The sequence below is a fragment of the Sorghum bicolor genome, chromosome 1 (genome assembly GCF_000003195.3).
Source record: "Sorghum bicolor cultivar BTx623 chromosome 1, Sorghum_bicolor_NCBIv3, whole genome shotgun sequence".
Lineage (NCBI taxonomy): Eukaryota > Viridiplantae > Streptophyta > Magnoliopsida > Poales > Poaceae > Sorghum > Sorghum bicolor.
The window spans coordinates 56,849,431-56,854,605 of NC_012870.2; the positions used below are offsets into that span (position 1 = coordinate 56,849,431).

A 5,175-nucleotide genomic window follows, 5' to 3' on the forward strand; every position below is an offset into this window, starting at 1 on the left:
TGGGGCCAAGTCCAGCAGATTTGGACATGCCTGGAGCTAGGAAATGCCTATCAACAAGGCTTCAAATGGAGATAGAAGCTCGTCGAGAATCTGATAGGAAAGTGGAAGATCTATCAAGTCGTCTAGAAATTATTCAGCAAACTCTAGATAGATTGATGCAGCAGCAAAATGCCAATAGCACTCCCCATGGATCTAATAGTGCACAACAGGTGGCAATTGTTAACCTATATTTCTTACTATTTTCTTTGTCAGTGCAATAGCTGTTCAATGGTATTTACTTTGATTTAGAACTTGAGGGCTACACCAACCTATCATGATGAAGTACACGAAGAAGATGAAGAACAAGATGCTAGATCATATGCAGGGGATGATATGGCTGATATGAACATAGAAGAGGATGGCTTTGTCAGTAGACGAGTGGTCCGCCAAGAGGAGCAACATAGTGAGGTAATTTTCTTGTTCTGAAATCCAGCAGGATAGATCATATATTAGCACTAGCCATATCTCTAGATAATTATATATTAAGGCCACGAAGAGAGCACTTTGTTTTCTTTCTTTCTTTTTTGGTTGAGCTCAGCTTGTTTTGAAATCAGCAGGATGGAAATAGAGATTTTTATCAACTGTGTTATCATCTTGTTAGCTTTGTTCTGAAATCAGCTTTTTATCAACTATGTTATCAGCTTGTTCTGAAATCAGGATCAAATCTGCAGCAATAGAGATTTTTACAATCAGTTTTTATGGTGTTCTGAATTTTTTTTGATGCTTTAGGGTGGCAGAGATGTGATACTATATAATATAGTAAGGCCCTATGAAGTCCCTGTGGCAAAGGCTACCATTCAAACAAAAAACCCAAGGGCTATTGTTGGGGGTACTGCTCTTGGCGTGGAGTACTGTGAAGTTGTTGTGAACCATGTGTTTAACCGGAATGCAATACTACCTCGTCCATATGAAGGGGTCACCACCATTCTAGAGGCTCGTGGGAGATGTATTGCATGGCCACATGACAGAGTAATGGCCTAACCTCTCTATATTCTTTAAAAAATGATCATTATATTTTGATTAGTAATATATTTGTTTTCTACTAGATGAGGGATGACAAGTCACCTCGGCACTCAAAAGGTGGTGGCACTGGAAGGACATCACAACTTGAAGGTATTTTACTTGAACATTTTGACTTATATATTTGGTGCTTGTTGCAAATGGTGCTTGTTGTTGCAATATGAAAGCTTTTGAGCTGTTCCTTCTAATCTTCTATATACACTGAGGTGCTGATTCAGTAAGTTTAGTAGACACTCAAGCTATAACTACTTTATATAGAAATAGTATCAGGTTGCTGCAGCTGCTCTTGCTCCATTGAAATCTTTATTTGCTGCCAATTTTTAAGCTGTTGGTACCTAAGCTTGTTGCTTGTAGCATAGCTGTCCACTGTACAGTAATACTATTTCACTATTTGGACCTAATAACAAAGAAGAAGTTAATGATATAGAGCATATTTCACTGATATTTCTCCTTCTTTTTCATGTTAGGTACTTAAGCTATGTGGTGTTGAAAATATTTTGGACTGGGCAACCTTTTGAGCTTTGATCAGAGAGCTGTTACATGTTCTCTAGAATGGCAGCAACCATATGTGCACCAAGTTGGTGTCCAAGTATTTTGGAGTGGCAACAAGTGTCCGAGAAATGCAAATGTTGCAGGAAGACATGAATTGCAGTTCTGTTCTTTTGTTTACACCTACTAGGCTACTATCGTGTAGGCCAAAAACATATGGAAGTGTTGAATGCCACTTTTGCGCCCAAGTCATGATCTATTGATCTCTTAGCTTTAGCCATAACCAGTTAGTATATAAGACTTAGTATATGCTTATGTATTGTTGCATATACTATGATCATCACTTGACTTGTTATGTATGGTCATCACTGGACCTATATATGTATGCCTCTATGTACCATGATCAGCAATGGCTAAACATTGGAATTTGTTTACTAATTTTAGCTAAGCTCTTGGATTGCAGTTTTGATTTCATTCTGATCGCTAATTTCTTTAAACTGTTATGGTTAGCTCACACTTAATTACTATAATTTTCTCTTATGTATACTATTTGAATCTCCAAAAAAAATCAAATTGGAATTACTCGGGGCGGTGAATCAAAAAGCAACAATGAGGACATTTTCACAACTTGTATACTCCCTCTGTATAGGAATTAGACGTCGTTTTGGGCAAGGTTTGAGTCAAACATTAGAAATATAAATCATCAATAACTTTTAAATTGTTGAGTTCGCAAATGTAAAAATTATATAAATATATTTGTCTTAAACATACTTTTATAAAAGTATACATATATCATTTTTTCTAAATATTTTTAAAAAAATAAGAGATCAAATTTCTGCTTTGGAGACCATATCGCTATCCTTAACGAGATCTAAATTCTATACGTAGGGAATATGTATCAAAGTCCTGCGATATAGAATCTTATATATATGTTGTAAAATAAAGAAATATTTCCACAATTCAAATTGAAAGTCCTACAATAGATTCTTGTACTCAGACAACAGTTCCATGTGCGTCCATCTTTCGGGACTCACCTCTCTCCCCAAGCATCTAGGGCCACAAAAGAGGAAAATGATTCTCACATGCCTCTCAGTAAGTGTATTTGCTCTTATCTTCCTTATGCCATGGTGACTGCTCTTCCCATCTTAAAATAAAGAAAGTTGCTATAGTATATTTCAAGTGTCTGATTTCTTTAGAAAATTTTAGACAATAATCTTACACAATCAATTGAAATAATTAAAAGAATAAGTCATAAGCATATTTTTAACTAGGAGAATTCTCCGCGCGTTGCCGCGGATATGAAGGATGAATATAAATAGGTCAGAATGTTAACTAATAAGAATTAGAAAATTAAATGTATATAAATGGAGTTGGTAACACAGAAACATGATATATAATATAAGAGAAAGCGGATGTTGTGATCCGTGGAGTATATATATATACATGCGAGGAGTGGTGTCGTTGCAGTAAACAGCTAGCTGCAGCTTGGCGTTAGAAGCCTATTTGTTCAGGTACTCGATGGCGATGGTGGCATGGAGCCTGGCCTCGTCCATGTCGAGGTGCAGCGAGTCACGAGTGCACATGATAGATATTCTCTAACTTGGTGTGCTGTCTTGTTGATGCAGATGCTGAAGAAAGCCATCGGGATTCTATGAGTAGAAGCCGAAGTCCCAGCTGCCATGAAATGGGGGCACAACCTCGTTGTTTATGGATCTCCTCCTCCATGCAGTCACGGCTCTCATACACTATCCCATGGCAGCCTGCCCTTCTATCAGCTGCCAATAGAAGCTTCGCGCCACTCCGATGAAGGTCATGGACACCACCTGCAAGTGCAAGTAAGAAGATGCCATGCATTACAATTCGATCAATCTGTTGTGCTATATATACTCGAAAGTCGAAACTGTTGCCACCAGCACATCTCCTTCAAGTCTATGGTCATATATATATATATATATATATATATATATATATGACCATAGACTTGAAGGAGATGTGCTGGTGGCAACAGTTTCGACTTTCGAGTAATTGCATTTGTGGTGGGCCGACGAAACAGCAGGGATTGGAGACGAACTACTACTCGTCATGACGCATGCGGCCATGCAGAAGTGGACGACGAACGGATGCAACTTGCAAGAGAGTTGAAAGTTAATGCTACTTAGTGGGTGTTAATTGGAAGACGAAATACTACTATATTGCGTGCATGAACTTGGAAGACGTACTACTACTACGCATGCAAGCACATGATTAGATGGTGTTAATTGAAAGGGATAAGTGGATGACGTGGCGCAAGGAGGTGCTAGAGAATTAGGTTAGTGAGGTTTATCTTTATAGGAGATATAGATAGCCAAAGAATAATGAAATTACATGTTACCGAACAACAACAACGGAAAACCAAGCATATGAAATATAAGAGAAGTGCTAGATAAGTACATATCTCTATATTTAGGAGTCAAACAACCTTAAAACTCCTTAAGTTTGCAAATAGATATAAAAAAAATACTAATATTTAGGATGCCAAATAAGCATTATTAGATTAATTACACTACATATGTTTACAGTAAGCCTATTTAGATATACCAATGTTGATATTATTTTTCTATAAATTTAGTTTTTTTATTTGGTTGATTCCTTAAATTTTTTTTTTTTTGTTTCTAGAGACGCCCCTCATTGCCCCATCCTCCACCTCCCCTCGACAGACGAGCTTTCTTCACGTTCCTCGTGGGATGGGCCAAATGACCCAAGTCAGTCTAAAGTTGAGTTAAAAAAAGTGCAGCCCAAAGTTTTTTTTTTTAAAAAAAATATCTCCAATTCAGCCCAAAGTTGGGGAGTAAAACCCTAGATCTTCTGTCCCGGAAAATACATACTTCCAGTTCCAGTATCCAAAGTTCCAAACCCCGTATTCGCAGCCGAGCGGAGCCGCTGCTCCCAACCTCTTCAAATCAAGTCCCATCTCTTATCAAAAAATCAAATCCAATTTCTGGACCTTCTATGTGATTTTGTCTATACATGCCCTAAGATGTTTTATTGGATAAGACTTTTTTTTCATTGCCGTTAGATTTTTTTTTATATTCCTATTTCTCAATGATTGCTAATACAATTAAAAAAATATCGATAGCGTAAACCCTGGTGCTAGTCTGCAGCTAGTCACGCCACCAGGATGGACCGATGGGGGATGACAACAACAACAGCGTCGCTCTCCTTGACCAGCTGGAAGCAAGCGGCGCACCTGCATATCTAGGGCTTGTTTAGTTCCGAAAATTTTTTGGTTTTCGAAACTGTATCACTTTTGTTTTTATTTGATAAATATTATCCAATTATGAAGTAGCTAGGTTTAAAAGATTCATCTTATGATTTACAGGTAAACTGTGTAATTAATTTTTTTCATCTATATTTATTGTTTCATACATTTGCCGCAAGATTTGATGTGACGGTGAATCTTAAAAAGTTTTTGGTTTTTGGATAAACTAAACAAGGCCCTAGCCAAAGAGAGGGGGGGGGGGGCGGGGATGGAAAATAAGTGCTGTTGATTAGTGGTTGACTCAGGGTCCACGCCTTGGCGAAGATCCGAAGGGCAGGCCAGGGCAGGGCGGGCTCATCAGTCCTCTGTGTTCTCTGTATAAAAGTGCA

At 38.0% G+C, this 5,175-nt stretch overlaps 1 long non-coding RNA gene across 1 annotated transcript; it reads left to right on the forward strand.

Annotated features, from left to right (window-relative positions):
• Nucleotides 777-1,867, forward strand: LOC8055158. Its single transcript, XR_002451616.1, has 3 exons — nt 777-1,008; nt 1,086-1,152; nt 1,527-1,867. It is a non-coding gene; the product is annotated as an uncharacterized LOC8055158 (long non-coding RNA).